Source organism: Athene noctua, chromosome 6 (assembly GCF_965140245.1).
Source record: "Athene noctua chromosome 6, bAthNoc1.hap1.1, whole genome shotgun sequence".
Classification (NCBI taxonomy): domain Eukaryota; kingdom Metazoa; phylum Chordata; class Aves; order Strigiformes; family Strigidae; genus Athene; species Athene noctua.
This window is the reverse complement of record NC_134042.1, coordinates 46,935,169-46,957,354: the sequence shown is the minus strand read 5'-3', so window position 1 is coordinate 46,957,354 and position 22,186 is coordinate 46,935,169. Positions and strand designations below refer to the sequence as shown.

General features: G+C 42.0%; 1 protein-coding gene across 1 annotated transcript in view; it reads right to left on the bottom strand.

Annotated features, from left to right (window-relative positions):
* The window catches only part of AHNAK2 (AHNAK nucleoprotein 2), a 57,343-nt gene extending 38,510 nt beyond the window's left edge, over positions 1 to 18,833 (bottom strand). Inside the window, exon 1 of the mRNA XM_074908866.1 lies at positions 18,350 to 18,833. The gene's annotated coding sequence lies outside the window, so the exon portion shown is untranslated. The remainder of the gene's footprint in view (positions 1 to 18,349) is intronic.
* Between the last annotated feature and the right edge of the window lie 3,353 nt (positions 18,834 to 22,186).

Sequence of the window (22,186 nt, the reverse complement as noted above, 5' to 3'; positions counted from 1 at the left end):
ACACTGAAATTTCCCAGATCCTGGGTTAATGAGTTTCATTCAGCTTTTTAGTTACTTGGCCATATAGGAAATATAATTTGGCCAGATTCACATAACTGTTCTGGTACAAGAATAAAATATCTACTAAAATATTTTATTAGTCCGGTATTTCACCTGTTGCTAAAAAAGAATAATGTTTCGCAGGAGTAACAAAGTGTTTGGAAATAAGCTCTCAGCCAAAGTTTGTTGTAAGAAGACGATTAGAACAATGTCCAAAAGAGCTAGCAAAAGCAGGTAGCAGTGGTTGCTAGCTGAATTTGTCTCCCTTGGTCCTTTCCTCCTTCCACTAGCTAAAATAACAGCTGCGGGTGGCAGAGTGAAGAAGGCAGCTGGAGAAATGTTCATGGCAGCCACCAGATGACCAGAGGTTCAGTTCTGTTTCCCCCACCCAACTGGCTCTGTCCCTCTACAAGTTCTGCATTATTTCTGTAGTTTTAGTCCAACAATTGCCTGTAAGGTGGGTGTAATTTTTCCTCTCTCTCAAGTTTTACCTGACAGAAGCAGTTTCCAATGTGTGTTTTACTTTCCTGCGTGAATTCCCATGGCGTTCTGGTGTACAACTATTGTGATGATGGTGTGATATTAGGACCCTCTCTGATAGTTATCAGTCATGATTTTTCCAGGATTGCAGGGCCTCTATTCTCACAAGGTCAGTAAGGGGAAGGAATCACTTTTTAGCATTTGTTGTTATGTATGTCCTAGCTCCTGGACTGAACCAAAATTGCTTACCATCCTTTTGGATGGGGCAACAGCAAATTAGAGAGTCATAGCCAAATAAAACAATAAAGTCTGGTCTAATCCACTGTGATCCTCAACAGTTTTATCCTGGGACTCTCAACAATTTTATCTCTTGGGATATACTGCTTTTACTTGCGATTGAGTCTTTAGTGGTGCTGTAAATAGTTGCACGGATACCCAGCTAAAATCTCCCAGGGTGTCACTGCCCGTCTGGATGGTCTGGATTTTAAGAAGGGCTTCAGGGGCATGTGGCAAGTGAAGTGCTCTCACTTGCTTACAGCTTCAGAAACCCTAGTAGCAACTACTCTGCCGTTATTCAGTTATCCGACATATTGATCAGGCATGTTGCAGCTTTTTTTTCCCTCTGAAAGAAATCCCTTCACCTATCTAACAAACTAGTCTTGGAAAGTGAATGCAAAGCTGCCTTCCTCTCAGAGTGAGGGGCAGCTGATACCTACTCCCCTCCCTGTTAGATAGCTGTGAACTCAGCCCTTATCATGGCTTGCCTAGAGGTGGAGGCAGGTGGGTGCCTATTGCAGATAAGGCCCATAAAGCTCACAAAAATTAACTTTCCCACATTCCTTCTCCTTGCTGATTCACCCTCCTAGGAATCCAAGCTTCTCTCAGAGCAGATTGCCTGTTCCACTGCCAAAGCACAGCCCTGCTCAAATTTAGAAATTAATCAAATGAATACATCTATTAAAAAATGATCGTTCTGCCCATGTAGGCTTGACTGGCAGCCCTGGAGACTCAATTTCTTTGGCTGCAGAGTCAGTATTGCTTGAGAAGCAGTGGCCATCACCCCTAGCTGTCTCTTAAGGGAGCCCAGGACTGACCCCGAGAGGTAGCCAGGGAAGCTGACTACTCTTTGTCCTCTCTCCGGCACACTGAAGAAGGATACTAATTCTTGGTGCTTTTAGCAGAGAACACATTTGTCCCCTAAGAACAGGTCTTAAGATAAGAGTAGATGATCTACTAACATTATGCAAAAAGCCCAAAGCAACTGATACAGGCTTTATATAAATGGCACTTACCGCTCCAAATTAGACTTTTCAGCCCAAACTGCTCTTCAAAACCACTGCTTAAAAAATATCCTCATCAGAATCAATGCACAGTAAAAATTTTTGTATTTATATAAAAAAACCCAACATATACACACATATAGATATATATAGAGTTAACATTAAAGACCCTTATGGTCTAGTAAGTCTTTTATTTCTCTTTACTCCACTGATAAAATTCAGTGCAAAACTAAGTGCCCAGATGCAGCAATATTAATGGAGTGATGTTACTTTGGCTGTCTCTCTGGTATGCTGGGCATAGCCCCTCTCAAAAAAGGAATGTAACAAAAACCTTGTAGTTTTTTCTACAACCTTTTATGGGGGCTTTATATAAATATTTGCCCTTGGAAACAGGTTTTCAGTTTGAGAGAAACTTGTTTGGATGTAAATCACCATAGAAGAAAATATCTTTTAAGCTTTAAAATTCCTTAATGTATATGTAACACAAGGGATATAGGATAAAGGTGACAGAAAATTATTATGGGAAAATATTTTACATCAAAGATAAAGTTAGCAGTTCCCTCATTTTGTTAAGATAAAAATCTTTTCTGTCAATAAACAGTGATGGTAGCAAAACAGTATTTGGCACAGCTCACTTTCTCTTGTTTTTCTGTGCTGTAGGAGAGTCCCTTTAAAATTACAGACAATTTCTGGATGCAGACTGTGGGTTTACAAAAGCATAAAAGCTCATTTGCAGATAAGTTAATCCACTGAGTCAGATAAATAAATTAATTAGTATAGTTCTGTTTACATCAATGTAATTAAAACCTGAATAAATGGACTATAAACCTGGTTTTCAGTCCAAAAAAGGTCAGATTTCAAAAGAATTTGACAGGTGACATACCAAATTCTTTTCAAAACTGTTGTCTCCGTATTTCAGTTTTTCACGTCTTTTCTGAATTTATTTTCCTAGCAGATGTATACCTTGCCCCAGCATTTTCTAAACTTGCCATTTGATAACTGCCTTTTACAAATTAAATCTGTGAACTTTATTGATTGAAATTAGAAATAATTAGATATGTTAGACTGAAAAGCATAGGAATTTTAATTGTGTGGTAAGTTACAGAAGGAAGAACTGAAGATGACAAACTTTCTTTGCATTATATTTTTGCAAAAAAAATTATTATTTTAATCTTTGTGTGTGGTTTTTAAATTATTCCATGCTCATTTTCTCTCTTTGCGCCTTCTAGCCAGTGCCAAGGCACCCAAAAATAACAAAGCAGCGTGCTTGTCTAATAGATTAGAGGAAAACACAGTTTAGTTAAGGAAATAGATTTCAGTTTTATGTTTCACAGAGGCTAGTATAAACAATATGGAGAAAACATTTTTTTAAAGACTCATTACTGAAGTTCTGTATTTCTCTTTGATTAAAGACTCAAATAGCGAGAAAGTAACTACACTGCAGTTCATCCATGTAGTAACTAGTGAATGAATTGAGATGGGTGGAGTTGTTTGAAAGGACTAAGAGGTCTCTTTATTGGATTTGATTATCAACCCTAAGGCTGATTCATAACACTTCCAAACATTCAGAACCTCTCTGTAATAAGAAAATAATGATATCTTATGGAAATTAATAACTGTTTCTTTATCATAATGGTCTGTTCACACACAAATTAATTTTTTTTAACTCAGTTAAAACAGGATGCATTCTTTTTGAAGGCACATGGTAGTATTTTTCTCAATGAATAGCTGTGCTAGATTCAGACTAATGTATAAGGGAGAGTAAATTACATTTTGTCCTTTAGCTAGATCAAGTGCTCTTTTGAGATCAGCAGCCTTGTACCAACGCAAAGCTAGGATAAAGAAAAGGAAGACCCCGTGTCTTCACTTACAGTCTTTGAGATCTACTTCAAGTAGGTGGATCTGATTCTTCCCTCAGGTGGCTTCTTCAGAGTCATTTAAATCTGTGCAGCAAGAGGACAACCCAGTGCCTTGACCCTACTTTGCAGAATGATAATTACCACCTTGATTTGTGGAGCTGTGGAGGGTTTGAGTGTAAGAGGACAGAATGGGAGGCACCTGGAGATGCCCCTCGATCTGTCTGTAGGTTTTTCTCCACACCCTTGTAAAGACTGTTTTAAAACCAATGATCCTTTACTATTTATTCTCTCTTGCACCCTGCCTCATCCAGTGGCCCCAACAAGGACTCTGCTTTCTGTCTGTGAGCTGCAGTTCATCATGTGCAGCAGAGACACTGTTGCTCTCCTAAGGAAGGTGTGTTTGCATTCCTTGCCCCACCAGCATACACAGCTTACAGTCAATAAAGCCTGAAAAGGAGAATGATTGCTACCATGAAATTATCCTGTTGACTGTTTACAAGGTGGAATAATTTTCACTTTAGACAATGCACAAAAACCTCCACCACCATCTCACTGTGACGTTTCTACATACTGAAGTCCCCAAGTCCTTCTGAGGTGGGGGAACTGAGATGTCAATAACATTTTAGCAATGACTGAGATATTTGCTTTATATAGTGCTGCTGGGGTCAGTTTTGACCGCATTCGGCAACTACACTGAGAGCAGAATTTGTTTTTTCTTCATTGCAAATACTTTGAACATTACTTCATCACACTTTGAACACTCTTATGGGGAAGGTCTGTCCCCATTTGACCAAAGGGGTATAAAGGAAACAGAAAAGCATTGGGCTGATCTTTGAAGAAGACAAACAGCCAGAGCTCTCCCATTTTCAGAGAAATCAAATGTTTGACATTTTTCAATGCAGGGCTTGATGCAACTGGGCACAGATGGGAAAAGGGCAAAGACAAACCACACATAACCCAGTCCTACTTCAGGAGCTGCTAACTGAAAACCAGGTCCTTTTACACTTCTACAGCAGATAAATCTACCATAGTAAGATTATCATCTTGAAAGGTTTTGAAAAGACACCAGGGCCAGGATCTCAAGTGCGTAGGATCCAGAACCAGCAACACTAAACAAAGTGCAGTGAACAAGGCCAGGGCTAAAAAGTAGGATTTGCTGGGGCATGTTCTTCTGCTCATGGGTTTGGTTAGGGAAAAGAAGTCTTTGTTTTTGGAACACAACTTGCCAATGCTTGGTGCTAGATCTTCTTCTTGATCCCTGGGCTTTGAAGGCCCATTCTCAGAGGGCCTCTGCATACAAACTACATGTTGCTGCAGGATTATCTTCTGCAGCTGGAACCACTGGCCCTGTTAAAAACTTTCAGACTGGTAGGTACAAGAAGGATCTGAAGGTTTTGTTACTCCTAGTGCTTGGACACATGTGGATATTACTTATACGTTACTCTGCACACCTTTGCAGCAGTGAAGGTCACGAACACTTCACAGTTACATCTCTGAAGAGAGGGGTCTGCAAATGTATCTGAACAATTTCTAGGGAAGTTTAAGCTCTCCTTTCTGAGCAGTGGCAGCTCAGGGATACTGGAAAACACATTTTTCATGCGTGTGTTTTTTATTAAATGCAGCTGTCAAAAAAGAGGAGGGCTCATGTTCCTGAAAAGGCGCAGTGAAGACAAATGGTTGGAATAAAGCATTAACAGGAATGTGCCTATTCTGCCTAGGCAAAAATCACCATTTCTGTAGAGCCTTCAGAGCAACCTTTAAACTAGCTGGCTCAGGGACTAGTAGCTGTCTAGCTGTGGGATTTCAGTGAACGCCGTACAAACCCAACCAACTCCCCAGGGAATCAGTACTGGCTGCACAAGCCACTCCTCCCTGTCCCCAGAGCGGGTGGGCAGACACTGGCTCTGCACCTTCCCAGTGCACAACTGGAGAGAGACTATCTTTAACTAAGCCTCGCTCTCCCTGCCATGCTGCAGATAATGTTTTCCAAGTGTGTTGGCAGTGAACATAAACCATCTACCACAATCTGATAAATGCTTACCTCTAATCATTTGGCTGCAGTAAAATTACAGAGGTGAAAACAGCAAAGGCAAAGTGAGTGTTTATTTTCCTGATGGTAATTTTCATCTTATTCAAGAGATACAGATTCAGATTTTGTCCTCTGATCTAAATGTGTATTCTGAAGGAGTTCAGCTGGATTTATATCAGGGCAATAGCAGAATTTGGCTTGTGATCTTCAGATGACAGCATCAGTTAACAGACTTGCTTATTCCCCTGTAATATATTCTCTGGGTTTTCTATGAGGTTCCTATTCAACAAGGATAATAGTCAAGCTACGATGCAGTTGTGTGGCAGCAGTGTACCACATAAATTAAGCTAACTCTGGGTATTATCACAAAAAAATATGTGTTTATAGCTTCATGCCAGTTTCTGACTAATGCTTTTGTTTGTTGCTATAGCAAATGACACATGAATCTGATAGCCAAAAGCATGTTGATGACTAACCTTAGCTCTCTGGGGATTGAAAATATGGAATTAAAAAAAACCAAAAACCACAATACACAATGTGAGGAGAACATGATAGGAAACACCTATTTTGGCACAAGTTACTATGAACATTAAAAGAGAAGAACATCATGAGCGGAAAACATTAGGAAATGGGAACTGTGGGAATAACCGGCTTTAACCCATGATGATTCAAATACAGCTTTTATTTCACATTGCAAAGCTGTCTGTGCAGGACTAGAAGAGTACGTTGCAGAAGTCCTGGCTGTGTGTTAATGGATGGATTTAAGCGTCTGAAGTCTGGAGAAGTTTTGGATCACCCTTTAAAACATTCAGACCACTTTATTCTAGATCGTTTTTACACTCTGCCTTGACACCTAAGACACTATTATTCACTTAATTGATTTCTATTAAAATTCATACTTTGGTAGTTTCCCAGAGCCTGTCCCCTGACTGACACCCCATTAGCTGTACAAACACACAATGGAGAACAATGCTGGCCCCAAAGAGCTTTCTGTCAAACTAACAGTGAGAGCCAGAGGAAGAGGAGAATGGACAGAGAGAGAGGGGAGGCAGAGGCAGAGAGGCGATATGACTGCACCACCCACCACATCAGAGGTTGAACCCAGGTGTCTTGCACCCCAGTTCATTTGACTGATTCAGGTTGCCAAATATGTTACTGTGGGAAGAGGAATACATTACGTGCCCTGCAGAGGAGGGAAAATAATACAGCTAAAGTGATTCCTAAACTAGGATAGTTTACAACAAAGCTACATTATGTCAGGCAAAATTTATACTAGTGTTGCTCTGTTATTCTGAATAATGTCTTTTCTTCATGGGTTAAAAAAAAATTAAAGAGGAGTATTGCTGTATATTGTATAGCTACACATCAGTTTCTATCAATGTTTTCTGTTGATATTAATTACTCTGGCTCTAGACTGAACATTACATCTTTATTCACAGATTTGTACTACGCATAAAGGCATATAATTATCACAATTCATGTCAAGTTCTTCCACCATCCATCCCAACACTCAGCAGACAGTCTTGAGATCATATATAGCTTTGCGGAGAGGTAGGTCTGGCCAAGCTGTAGTGCTCCAGGTATTTCCAAGGGGTTGTTCATGAAAGACATCTTGACCCATCAGTAGGATAAACAGGCAGTGTCATAAATGGAAGTTTACAAAAATCTGTAGGACTAAGATGATACCTGCTGGACATTTAGTGCCACAGCATCAAATCGTGAAGTATTGGGATTTCATTCTGTGCCTACTCAAGCAAAACATCCATTGGCCTCAGTGAAAGAGATATATGGCACGTTACATCACACTCATCTTGTAATTCAGACTGTGGCATGGCCTGAGATCAGCTTTGATTCCATCTTGTAAAATCCAGCACAGCACACAGCACCGCACACAGTAATCATGCCTGCATCCTTGTAAGAGTAAATACTTTTAGAACAAAATGCAAGCACTTTGTAGATTAGCCATGAGTTCAGTTAATGTATACAGCAAGTAGCATTAAGACATCAGTGTTGTTTAAAGTGAAAAACAAAGGCAAATAAGATACAGGCAGAAGTTTTCTAGCCATAGCCTAAATATCACTCTGGACAACAGAGCAATTGCTGGTGGCAGGCAGAAGGCTATATATGACTGTCTTTGCTTTCACACGCTTTTTTAGTTCTTCACATTTGGCAGAAAATGCATCTTACAGAAAAGTAAAAAAAAAAAAAAAAAAAAGCCAGGCTTCTTTCCTCCACATATAGAGACCATTTCAAAATAACTACCTCATTCCACGTCACTTACCCCAAAAGCAACTGGTCTTCCCTGGGAATGGTGTAGTAAATGAAATAAGGAAAAGTGAATAAATAAATGAATAAGCATAGGTGGAAGAGGATGCCAACCCAACTCCTGCTCTGAATGACGTTCTGATCTGTAGTAGCAGCAGGCACTGGTTACTCGTGCTTACGGATATGTATTTATGCAGGCACAGTGCTTCTTAATGAGTGTCTGTCCCTTTGGGCTCTCAGAGGGCATAGCTACCCCTTGCACCCTCTAAGGTATTGCTCACCCAGACAGCATTGCCTGGTGCATATGAATATGCCAGCTTGGCAACTGCAGCATGTGGTCACAGTCACCAAGAAAGCCCCTGCACCTGCCCAGAGCACCATGGAAAAGTAGGCGAGCTCTCCCTGCCTCACAGAAAGTAAGGTAGCAAAGCAAAAAAAAATACTTGCTCAAAGTCACAGAGCAAGTTGGCAGTAGAGCCAGCAATAAATAAAACCCAGATGTCCTGGATTCCACCTTCTCCCTGCACCACACTGCCTCTCTTAGCTCAATGCTGGAAGGAAATGTTTTGCATTTACTCATCCCTCCTTTTCCTTTGTCAATAGAAATTAAAGCAGGCATCTGACTGCCTAAGCCTTGAATACTCCAGCGGTTTCCAAGGCTGGCAGTGGAGTCAGCCAACATTTCTATTGAATCCAGCCCTAATGGACAACTAAAAGTGTTTTCTTTGCCAACTTAGCTTATCAATGCAGAACTCATCTAAGTACATATTGTTTTTATATAGATATGCATTGTAAATATATATATATATATTTCATTACTTTTCAAAGAACCACTAATTACAAAAACACTATTTTTGCAACTGCACTGGTTTTGGCTGGGAGAGAGTTAATTTTCTTCATAGTAGCTGTATGGGCTGTGTTTTGGATTTGTGCTGGAAACAGTGTTGATAATACAGAGATGTTTTCATTATTGCTGAGCAGCGCTTACACAGAGTCAAGGCCTTTTCCACTTCTCACCCCACCAGCGAGTAGCCTGGGGCTGCACAAGAAGCTGGGAGGGGACACGGCCAGGACAGCTGACCCCAACTGAGCAAAGGGATGTCCCAGACCATATGATGTCATGCTCAGCGTATAAAGCTGGGGGAAGAAGAAGGAAGTTGGGGACATTCAGAGTGATGGTGTTTGTCTTCCCAAGTAACCGTTACCTGTGACAGAGCCCTGCTTTCCTGGAGATGGCTGGGCACCTGTCTGCCCATGGGAAGCGGTGAATGAATTTCTTAGTTTGATTTGTTTGCAGTTGCGGATTTTGCTTTACCTATTAAACTGTCTTTATCTCAACCCACAAGTTTTCTCACTTTTATCCTTCCAATTCTCTTCCCCATCCCACCAGGCCGGAGTGAGTGAGCAGCTGTGTGGTGCTTAGGTGCCAGCTGATGTTAAACCATGGCAGCAACTCAGCTGAGCAGTGAATAGACTAATCTACTCGTATTAAAAAAAATAAAATACTTCATCATGACTTTTGTAAGTATAGATTTAAAACAAGCCTCTATACCTTTTTACTTTGTTGAAAGGTAGGAAGGTCTGTCAGGATGGTTCTTGCATTAAAACCACTCAGGTCTGCTTAAAGAATGATGGCTAATTAGCATCAATTTTCCATTAATTTATTCTGTGAATAGAATGTTCAGATATTTAAAATTTGTTTATGAAGCTATCTATGGTGTCTGTGTGGAGGACCACTTCCATGTATTTTCCAAAAGCACTGTAAATCTCATTTCCAGGGAATACATCATGTCCTGTCAGCAAAATATCCTTACTGCTGTCAGCCCAAGGTGAGTCCATGTCTCTGAGCAGTTGAGCACACTCTTACTTGACTTTTTTTTTCACCCTTGAGAAAAATGTCACTCCGTTGGTCCTGCCTGTCATCATAAAAAGTCCAGCTGGGAGTGTAGGTGTTGTGCTGCTGTTGCTATAACTCCACTGCCAATGTGTTGCTTTGGCTACCGAAGGGTACTTCGGGGGAGCTGGACAGAAGTTAAAAAGAAATGCAGCACTGCACCTTGTATCCTTCTGTCCCCAAACACCCAAGAGGCATGGCAGTGGGCGCAAAAACTTCAGCAGCTGCAGGTTGCCTAAAATACTTCACTCCTCTTTGCAGAACTCTCTCATTTTTCTTGACTAGAAAACAAACGCATGAAGGACTTCGCCCTCAGGATTCCAAGCAGAGGTCTCTGCCCCTCCGCAGGACGGCAGCAGGAGATCCCATACACAGCAAGAGCACAGCGCTCCTGCTCAGCCATACTCTGTGCCTCCACCACGAGCACTCTACGCTAACCCACATGCTGGATAACTGCATCCACAGCTTTGCTCCAGCCAACAGGGATTTGTTATGACTGAGAATTTCTGAGATCTTCTAGACAATGAAACAAACCAAAACACAGCCCAAAAAAAGCCTTCCTTCGTTCTCTGGAAAATTGTTTCCACTATTATTTCCTCATTACTGACACCTCCGTTTTGCTCGATTTGCTTGACGCAAAGTTTGTAAGTCCTCCGAGGCCCATCCGAGTAGGTGGCTATATGTCACTTAACACAGCGGGGACCTTAACCTGCCATCAGACTGCAGCAGCAATAAAAGATAAGAATAAAGTTTTCACAAATATGGCTGGGCTGTGGATTTTTTGTGCACCAATAGTAGGTTTGACAGACTTGAGTCTGCCTTTGTGTCAGACACATTGCCTCCTGCAAAATCTCTGTAAAACAGGAAACTCTCACTCCTTCTTGGAGCTATCACAGCCAGGTCAAGGACATTGCTCCTTGCTGCAATTTGTCAGTGCCAACTTATCAAGTCCCAGATCCCTTCCCCTGAGCACGCAGGCTCTGGCTGGCCTCAAACGTAGTTCCAAGTGTGTCCGAGTGCCAAAATCTTATCACAGTCCATCTTTGTCTCCTTGCAAGAACAGAGTTAGTGGAGGAGTTAGCGTGGTCTGTTTGTGCTGGTGTGACAGCCAGCTCCTGTTTTGGATTAGAGGATGATGGTTTTCTCTCCATCTCTTATCAGGCATTTGAAAAGATTTGTGGGAATAAGAATATGCTCGTAGCTTTTTGTACTTCTTTTGCCCGTTGGTGCGAATGAAATCCCCAGACCCAGGCCCAGGCTCGTGTGCTGCCCAGGGGTCTAACTTTTGTCAGCCCAGGCCATGAAATCACAGTGTGACAAGGGAGAGGGGTTCATGCACACCCGAATTTACCTGCAGCTCCCCACACAGAGACCTGCTGGCAGAAGATCAGTTTTCAATGCATGTCACAACCTGGGAGAGCACTGCAAAGGCACTGCTTCCCTATCACATGGCAAGCTGGAGATCTGCTGACTCCCATCCTCGTTTTTCAAAGCAGGGCAGAGACTGAACGTGAACCAGAAATGAGCCCCAGATACAAAGGAGTGTAAATAAATTAAAACACAGCTGAGAATGGTGGGGGCAGTGGTCAGCAGAAACACTCCAAAAATCCTGACCGCTGCGAGGAGGGCTGTGTGTCTCCCTGCTTACGGACCAATACAGCTCCACGGCACCTGGGTCTGATGAAACACCTACAAGGTGTTTCCCCTGGGCTGGAAGTGCTGTGGTTGTCCACAGGGGCAAGGAAGAGGTTTTGCTGTGTGGGGTCGTCTCACCCACACTGGTTTTCAATGGTTTGTGGCTGGACGTGTTTGTGTGCGTGGCCCTGCTGGTTGCTCTCTCAGTGCCTTTGAGAAATAATCCACAATCATTGGTTTTTCTTTCCCTCACATTTGCTTCTGTTCCTGCTCCAGGGTCATCTCTGACTCCATCACTGCATCACAAGGGTTTGCAGGCACATTTAGGCAGCCTTGATGTGGCTGTGGGGCATGCTGTGGGTTCCCCGGCTCCCAAATGTGTCTTTTTGCCAGGTTATCTTCTTTCAACGTTGCCTCTGCTGGGCAGACTGACCCGAGATACCAGCCTGCAAAGGACTTAAGGGTGGGCCTGTCACAAGCTTCCTTCATGGGTGGCTCTATGAATTTAAATTTGCATTCAGAAAAAAGCCTCTAGAAACTGAAAAGAGGAAATCAATTTTTTTCCACAGGTTTTCTTACCCAAGCCTTGCCATCAGCTATGGTTAAGTTAATCCAACTCAGCTACTTCAACTCCTCTGCTTCAGAGTACCTTGCATCCCTCCAGTGATGCGTGCCCTGAACACCCCTGCCAGCATCGTGCTGCTGGGCCGAGCACCATTTCCCTGTGTGCAAACACCCCACCTGCTGAACCATCGACCCATGTGTCCACGTCCCCGCCCATGGTCCCAGTCCTGCTGTGCTCAGGAAGGCAGGGCTCAGAAGGGCAACGATGGTCCAGGTCTCCAGGAGGATCCCCATGGACTAGGGCTGGACACACGGTCGGGATGCGAGCGGTTCTGCAGCACTGGGACTGTTTATCCATGGAAGCAAAGCAGAAAAAGGGAGAAAAGGAGAGAAGGAGAGGGAAGCATGGGGCAGAGCTCCTAGGAAAATGTGCTGTGGACAGTTTGTTTGGGCTCCTCGGAGACTCCTGACAGCTGCTCTGATCTCCTCACCATGAGACCCAGGGATGATTTGTTGACACATGCACCAAGCACCCTGTTTTCCTGGTATATTTAGTAGAGATTACATTCATTCTTGAGCTTATCTGCAAGTGCTAGGCTTATTCTCTAGGCTTTAAGGTTTATTTAAAATAAATAAGGTTTATAAATTTGGTTGGTGAAGCATGCAATGTATACATTATAATTATGTAATTAATGCCCTAATCTCTGTGATGAGCTTTCCTGGCATAACCCAGTATATTTATTCAAAAGCTTCATTTTAATCTCTGAAAAAGCATAATTCAAAAAAGAAAATGTGATTTCTCTGCTATCTTTATTCAAACCACTTCATTCACAGATGCATCTTAGACTGGCTGAAGAAGTTCTTAAATCCACTATGGACATACAATCCAAATACAGATGTAAGATCACAGTGCCATTATTAAATGTATTCCTTTCATGACAGTTCTGTGGGGGTCTTGCTTCCATCCAGCTCTGTAAATCCCTGAAATTCCCCTTATAAATACCTGTGTGTGAAATAACTTTCAAAAGTCTGTTTTACACCACTTAGTCAATCATTTTCTGGTCCAACACATGCCCCAAAACAAGAGAGTGATATGATAGCAGAGCCTAAGAACATACTACCCTTCACGACCACTCCAGCACTGTCTGCTCATGGAAAGCCTGATTAATGTCAGCATCACAACTGCACGCATCATTACCTTTGTAGCATCCACCATCACAATTACAAATGCCACATGTAGTCACTCTCATGTGAAAATGCCCAGTTTGCCTCCAAAATGAGACCTGACAAACTGGTTACTTTAATTAGGCACTGAGTTGTCTGAGCTATTCATTGCACAAAAAATATTTTTTTCTCATAATCAAGCCCATTATGTGAAAAAGTCGATCTTAAGGAGTATGAGAACACAGTTCATATAAAAATCAATGCAACCTTTCACTAAAGCATAAATCAGATCGACTCTGACATCTATGAAAATATTTGGGGAATGCTTAATGACATATTTGTGTTCTTGTAAATTATTTCCTTTCAGGCTGATTTTAGAAGCAGGGATAGGGAACGCTCATCTCACACCAGGAATATCAGCAGTCAAAACCACCAGCTTTCTCATGATAGTTTCATGGTTCTCCAGCTCTTATGCCTCCCAATAAAGCCAAATACATTTCAAACAAAAAGACCAACCCAAACTTTTGATGCTTATCTGATCTGAGGAAGAGCTGCTAATCAAGAGAGGTTTACCAAAAGATGATTTCTAACTATTTTTCTAAGTAATGATGCCTAATCCCACTAAGACATTTTTCCCCTTCAGAACATAATGCAAACAGTTAAAGCAATTCCTGTTGTGTAGAAAAGTGATTTTTCTATTTTCTACCAAACTGATTTTTGCTCCTGCATGCATGTCCTTTGAGTTTCTTCTTCATGTTAAAATTTCCATTTTGGAATTCACTTCTGCAAGTAATTTTGCTAAAGCTGGTTCTTTGGATTAAAATGAGAATGACATGAGGCAAGGAAAAGAAAAATTCCTGCAGATACTTATTTTGAGGGAAAAGTAGAGTGTTGTGCCTGGCTGAGAGTCAAAAGGCTGGGTGCTGGGGTAAACCATACAGCAAGAAAAGTGAAGAGGTGACCTGTGGAAAGCTGAATTACATTAGCTTTCTAGGGCTGGTATGGAGTATGGGATACTTAGGAAAGATAGGGATGGTTGGTCTAATAAAATATGTGAGCTTTAAGGACTCCACTGCAAGGTGGAAGATTCTGTATCTAGAGTAGTTTACTAGAGTATTTTATTATTTAGCTAAGACTTGTAGAAATGGGAATATGTATGTACAGACTGAAACCTTCGCTTTTCAGTGCTGGTTGCCTGAGACCACAAACATACTGTTCTTCAAGGGGGAGAGCTGAGAGGTCAGTGGGCAGGTAGAAAGGTATTTAAAATCAGATGGCTGCATGGGTAACAGCTGCTCCCCTGACTCTGCGATCGTCAGGCACAGCCCACTGCTATCAAAATCAAGTAGTGTTTGTTCTCTTAACTACAGAGAAGAAATAGCATTTGCCCAACAGTGAAGAACAGTTACTATGTCTTTGGAGTCTCAAGCATTTATCAACAGGCTTAGAAATCATATAAACCTTATCTGCTTGTTTGTGTTTTTGAAAAACAGATAACTTTGCCCTCTGAAGACACTGCTATCTTTATTGGGCAGATGAAGTGGGCTTAGTGGCTGCTCTTCTTCAGGCATTCACATTCCTGCTCCATGGAATTTCACAGGGATTTGGGCTGTTACCATGGGGCCTGGGACTCCTTGCAGAGCTGCCATCACTGGGAGAAGATGGGTACCCTATCAGTTACCTTGGCTTATTTATTACTTACATGCCGTAATAACGTTAACATATTTTGACTGCCTCCAGCCACTCTAGACTACACGTTTCGTTGGATTTGGATGGTGAACCCATGGTTTCCCCTTCTCTGACAGAAAATTGCAGACCCATTCTCTGCAATAAGTCAGCAGTTACTTCCATGTATTTGGCTACCTGTAGCCTCCTTTCAGGAAGTAAAAACGTTGGTAGGAATTATTTAGTATGTGAAAGGTCCTCTTCTAGCCTGAAGTTTTGTTTTCCAATATAAAATAATGAATTCCAGCCTTGACCTTAAGATCTGGAGTGAGATGAGCAAACGTGGGGATTTACCAAGTTCCCCTAGATGCAGCTGTAATCCTCCTGCACTGGGGCTAGGCACAGCTGCAGGTCATCCAAAGGATCTTTCTCGCCACAAGAGCACTGTCCTGATTCCTGTCGGATGTGGCAACATGGCAAACTAGTCTTGGTAGGCTTTAATTTTAGCTGTGTCAGGAGCTGAATCCACTACTTCGCTTGGTGCTGCTCCCCCACTTGGTTTTGGAGGGAAAAGCCTGCTAGGCAGATTGGAAGTTACAGAGTTACAGCTAAAGGAAGCAGGAAAGGCAGTAGATGTTAGATGATGTGGTCAGGAAAACAGTTTTTTAGCACACTAGGGCTCAGGGACATGGCAAACTGTCTGAAAGCAGGAGCTTGCCCTTGCTCCATCTGCCTGTGCTGGTGCAGAGGGGCAGGTCCCCTCCTCGCTCAGAGCAGGGCTAATGCTGAAGCCTTTCACAGCCTCGGTGGTTTGGATTGAACCTGCAACATGGAGCTCAGAAACACAGTGAGATTCTTTTCCAGAGGTGGAAACCCTGATTTTTCCAGTGCATATTTTGCTGTTCCCTGAAGTGGGGGACATTATGAAATGCAAAAATAGCTAGATTTAAAAAATTGATTAAATCTATTTATTCAGATATTTACTCATAATATAAGCCAGTTACTTTCACACCTTTCACATACACTGCTTTATATTCTGATTATTTAGGTCTCCTGATGTGAGGAATCCTGGAAAAAATATCTTACTTAAATCCCTCAGCGTTTTACACTTGCATAGGATGAACTGACTTCTTTGCCCCAATAGAAAACATGAGGAAAAAAAAAAAAAAAAAAAAAAGCTCCGTGGTTCCTTAGAGGTCCAAACGAAGGGAATATACATTCCTGTGGCTTCCAACAAGACATGACACTTCAGTTAAGATCCTGATGCTGTACTTCCCACTCCCTCCACTCGCGGTGTCAACGTTAAGTAAAGTTCCTGGGAAGTTCCTGGAGTGGCTTCCCAGAGAAGGCTGCCTCCGAGCACGGGGCTGAACCCACTGAAGTCAACAGGAGGTTAACTCAGATCACAGCTATTCCCCCGACCGTGTATTACAGACTGTTGGATTTTGTTTCAGTGATGAGCTTCAAGTACAGCCAAAAGTGAATAGAGGCACGTTGACCTCATAGTTGTGAATACAGACTGAGCGTCCAAGACAATTAAAAGCAGAAAATACGTGCCATCTCCAAACCCCTGGCAAATCAGTGCTAGACATTACTGCTGCCCCATCCGCCTGAAAAGACGTTAACACCCGCTCTAGAGGAGGTTGGAAGGCAGCCATCCTCGATGGATTGCTTACGAGCACTGACTAGAGTCAAACTGACTTCAGTCGGAGATTTACACAAGCTTCGTAATCTAATAGTAGAGTTTACTTTATGAGACTGCCACACCAAAGATAGTAAAATGCAATTTTAGCTAACAAATCTACATGCTTCCACAGAAAAGCTATAGCCATCATGGAGCATGTCAGCACTGCAGAGTGCCTGGCGCAGATTTATAGTTTTCAGTTTATTGCTGAAGAGTTATTGTTAACTCCATTGTTATAGGGTTACTGCAATTAAAAGTTCCAGTCACACTTATCATTTTTAAACACAGCTAATAAAACCCAGTAAATTCTGAGATGTTATATGCTTCCCTGTGCTGTTAGACGTCTGAAACTTTTTCATGCTACATTTTTGACCTATGATAGGGTAGATTTTGGAAGTAAATTGGCTGTTTTAAGCTGCTTTTCCTCTAATTTTCTTGGATCTGCAAAAGTTTTTCTTTATTATAGTGAGGGATATAGCAAGGCAATACTTAGAAACTTTTCCTTGTGCATGCAACAAGTGATCATAACCTAAGTACTGTATCAAGAGTCACCTTCCAACTTCCTATGTTTCTTGTTTCATAAATTATGAAAATGACTGGTTATTTTTGTTGTAGAGGGGTAGAATTCTGGTGTTTTCTCTCATGTGAGTAATGTGTTTTCTCTTTTCTATGAAAGCTTTAAGAACATGTTCTTTTCATTCTCTCTACGGGTGGCTACAGATACAAATCCTACTTCTGATCATCTGCATTCATGTGGTCAGAAACATGTTAAGGTGCACGGACGGGGCAAAGAACCTAGACAGGTGGACAGAATAATTTTACCCAGCGTATTTCCTAGTACTTTGTACTAGCCTCAGCAGTCTTGCAGTGAACACATACAGGCTCCCACTTCTGCTGACAAGGCTACAGGTCTGTTTTTTAAATGCCTCAAAGTTAATTGCAGTCTCTAATACCACTAATATACAGAGAGTCTAGTGCCAAGTCAGTATATTATGATATATATATGTAATGCAAATGGTATCTATTGAGATATAATATCAACACAAATAGAATTCCTCTTGTAGAAGCACAGATATTATAAAAATCCGAACATATCTATGTGGAAAACAAATAGCAAAAAACCTCATATTCATCAGAAACCAACTTCACTGTAAGTAAATTGCAGTTCGCACCTTGCAATACATTGCAACAGCTGGGACTGTATCTTTGTACTGCAAAAGAGAGTTTCACTATCTTTGAGATCCTAAGATGGGTTAAGTATACAGACAGAGGAAGTAAGAAAAACAACGTGCATGATCTGGAATAGAGATTACTGAATGGAGGGGTGTGTATAGGACTGAGAACCAACATCCCTCTGAAAGATTTAGGAGGCTTAGTGCACAAGCTTGAAAGCCCTGCATTAAGAATGTGGATCAGAAACTTTTTAGCAGGCTTGAACACATTAGTTCATCCCTGATTTCACTTCTTCCATATCCAAGGAAGAGACAAAGCTTTACGCCAGGTGGGATGCACCTTGGCTGAAGCTCTGGCCATGCTTTTCCCTGGTGGTATCACTTAACGCACAGCATCTTCAGGTTTCGCTTATCAAGTACAACAGCTGGGAACATTACATCTTTATAATCAGAACGTCCTGTTTCTGTATCAAAGGGCACAAAATACACACGCCCACATCTCTTCGCAATTTTAAAAGCCCGTCATCGACTGCAAACTCGTGCAATCTGCATCAGAGATTAAAAAGAAAGAAAGAGAGAGAGAGGGGAGGGGGATTGTTTTTTAAAAATAAAAACTTACCAAAAATAACTGAAGTTCTCTAAAGTTGCCCTGAAGTTGAAATAGCCCAGAACACCAGTGCAGAGCCTGCCTTAAACTCTCTCTCTTTCTCACTCCCCCTCTCTCTCCAGCAATTGGAAGGAGGGCTGTGCAGAAATTCAGCAAACAATTTTCCTTCTATGTCGACTGGGGCGTTCCTCTACGGGCAGAAAAGGGATGGCTAAGCCTGGGTGAGGCTTGTTGCTATCCCCAAGCCAAAAGAGCGCTGTCGCAGATTACACAGCCTGTGAAATCCAATCCCTTTCTCTACTAAGGCAACAGCTGTACGGCTTCAGCTGAGGCGGGTGCAGCGGATAGACCCTGGACTTGTTGCTGGTCAGGCTTTCCATGCTGTGGGATGGGGAGAAATGGGGGTACACGGGTATCCGTAAGCTCCCGTGCCTTCTCCCTGCTCACTGCCTGCAGCTACAGGCACGAGTGTACACAGGGTGGAGATACAAGGCAGTTTCCTCGGGACTGAAAGTATATGGGATGTGGGCGCCCGCACAAAACAAACATCTCTTTTCCTGAAATTCATTCCCAGCCTTGCTTCAGGACATAAGTGGGTAATTAACGTTATATGTATTAGTAAATTCTCATGCAAGCATGCACACACACAGGATGCACTCTGTCACAACAGCGTGGTTCAGGAGGGTTTCAAGGCTGTTCTAGCGTCCTCTGTAAGTTCATTTTTCCTTATCATTTTCAGTCAGATGTTTAATTCTTTCTGAAAAAACCCACAACCAAAACCAAAAAAAAACCCACAACCAAAACAAAACCAAACCCTGAATGCTCTGCTGACAGACCTTGCAGCAAATGAAGCGTTATCACGACTCGCAGCATGGGAGTGCCAGTGTGCTTAGTGCTGCCTTTGCATCGTGTCCTGATACCAACACGTGAAGAAAGCCACTTAGTGCCAGAAGAGAAGGATTTATTAAAATTCCCAGCCCCTCCTCTCACCTGTTTCTATTTCCCACCTCCCTGCAAGGAAAAGATATCTGTAATACAGCTGATTCCTCCCTCTCTGAGGAATTCCACTGATCCTCTGATTCCTACTCCCTGAAGCTTTAAAAAAATCACAGCAACAGATTTCAGTCCGAGCTTCCTTGTTTCACAGAAGTATTTGGCTGCTCCTTTGCATGCTGTCAAATAGGTGTGAGGTGAGAGAGGGTGCAAAATGCAAACACCACATAAACAGCCCTGGGAGTGTCCTGTAAGGACTCCAACTGCTTTGCCAACAGCCAGAGCAGGATGTGAACAGGTAAAAAACCATGCCAACCAGAGGAAGATCCCTGTGTTTACAGAGTCGCCTCGTTTCACGTTGGGGCAAATGTTGTGCTGGGGATTTTTATGCTGTTGGCTCTGAATACGTTTCAATATGTGAAATTCTGTAGATGGTGGGTTCCTGGACCCAAGTTTATAATGGGTACACGCAGTGTCTACGCAGGGCATGTGGGAATCTGAGAGGGAAAACTGGGTGTCCTGCTCTGCTTCCCTCCTGTGTGGGTACTTAACATGGGCCTTTTGTGAGAGCTGGGTCTTAACAGAACTACAGTATTTATATTAAAGACAATTCTGTAATGATTTTTGTGTAACTAAGTGTACTATTATATCTAATTATACATTACATATTAATTATATAAGATCACACAGATAGCTTAATTTAGAAATACTATATGTAATTTTATCTAATTAATATACAGTTTGTCTGTATATGACCTCAATAGCACCTCATAAAATGTGTCTTTTATTATATGATTATATTGTGTATATCTAAAATATAGAATAGATATAATTGGCAATTATATACTATCTATAAAATAATGTATAATTAATACAGATATTATGTCAACTACTATGCAGTTCAAACACAATCTCTGTCTTCTTGTGAGTGTGGCATCCACATCAAGAAAAAAGAAATCCATTGGCTGTAGGCAATGCAGGGAGGTATGGCAGTGGAGGAGGGGGACGAGGCGATGGGACCGCATCGGCACAGGGGATGTAGGACTCTTCAAGGTGGCATGTTTCAAGAGACATTCTGCAACTGCCTCAAGGATGGAGGCCACCAGAAGCAATAAAGCCTCCTGAGCTGTGGTCAGCAGCAGGAAAGTAAACTGTGAGGCTGAGAAAGGGAGCAAGACCTCTCTAATAGCTAGTTTTGGACTTGCTCAGCTGCCATCCCTATTTCTGTGCTCAGTCCTTGGGACTGTACCGAGGTCCAGACTTTCTGAACTGTCTTTCAACATCATCCTGACAAACAACATATATTTTTAGAAACAGACATGCAAAACAAGAAGCCCAACCTGACACCGTGGTTTGATGCAGAGACAGCTCATTTGGATGCAGAAATCTGTCTCCTACCTCCAGAGCCAGCGGTGCAAGCAGCAGCACTTCAGCAGTGCACAGGCTGTGGTGTGACAGCAGCAGTGTGCTCAATCCCCATTCAGTGCTTTACTTCAACTCTCCTTGTTGAATATATTGATGGGTGTTTTTCCGATCTTTTAAGAATATTTAAAGCCCACATGAGACGAAACCCCAGCTAAGTTGAGAGAAGCCAATGTTTTTTCATAAACCTGGAAGAAATTACTGTTCTTTTTCAAGGTATTGGGAAATCTACGTTCATTGTTGCTGGCTATTTTCCAGTTTCATCTTGGAACTGAACATGTGAGCCCTAACATCTGAGCAGTGCCCTGCTGCTCTGACTCTAGCGAATGCAACGCCTATGTTGGAGATTTATCCCCACATACCTTCAAGCCTAAAATCTTCCCTCTTATCAGCCAATATGGTGGAGTTCTGTGACTAACAATTTATTTTCACATTATTTGACTGACACGAATGCATAACGCTCACTTGGTTTATTTTAAAATATTTATCGAATCAACTGCTTGTCTACTGAGCTATTAAAAAAATGCTACCAAACTGATAATTTCCAGTTCTCCGAATGATTCCAGCACAAGAGAGATGACTTAATCAGCGGGCATACTCCAAATAGCCCTGGTGTTTGCTTTTCTTGATAGACATCTAAATATTAAAAGAGAAACTCTTTGAATTATGCTGAGGCAATATTGAAAGTTCCTGTCTGCTCTATTGCCTTGCCAGGGAGTACCATTGTATCTCACATGTTTCCATCCCACCTCTAACCCCATTTCCCAACTCCTTATATTACAACTTTGTTTTCTTTACTCGGTTCACAGGTAAGGCTGAGAACACACAATCGAATGACACAAGCTTTCTTTTATTAGTGTTATTCACACCCTGACCTGTGAATGGACTGATGTTGGGCCTGAGCATAAGGGTGTGCTGCTTTACTAGTAATTGAGAAATGAGATGAAAAACAATGGGAATTTTCTTGTGTTTTCTTTGGTCCAAAGAGAGAGAGACAAAATGTTCCCTGAGATTATATTAAAGCATGCTCTGAAACAGAAATTCCTGTAGTTTATTGTGGAGGATACAAGGGTGATTTTTTTCTATGCTTTTTCCTTTTTAGCAGTTATGAATCTCTAGACACTTGGGGGGAAAAATATGAAGCCACAAACTTCCACACACAGACAAGACTGGGTAGCAGAGAAGACCAGCTACAGAAAGCAAACTTGACAGCATAATTCAGAAAGGAGTCAAAAAATTGAGGACCTCCATTTTAAAGAGAAATGGGCTGCCAAGAAAAGGAATCACAGAAGAAAGAAAAAGGAAGGGAAAGCTGAGATCGGTGTGAACAGATGTAGAGGAGTTGATGGATCTGAATGTTGGACTAGCAACGAGAGCAATGAATAGATGGCTGTGGAAGGATCTGGCCACCAGCTCTCAGATCAAGACCAGAAG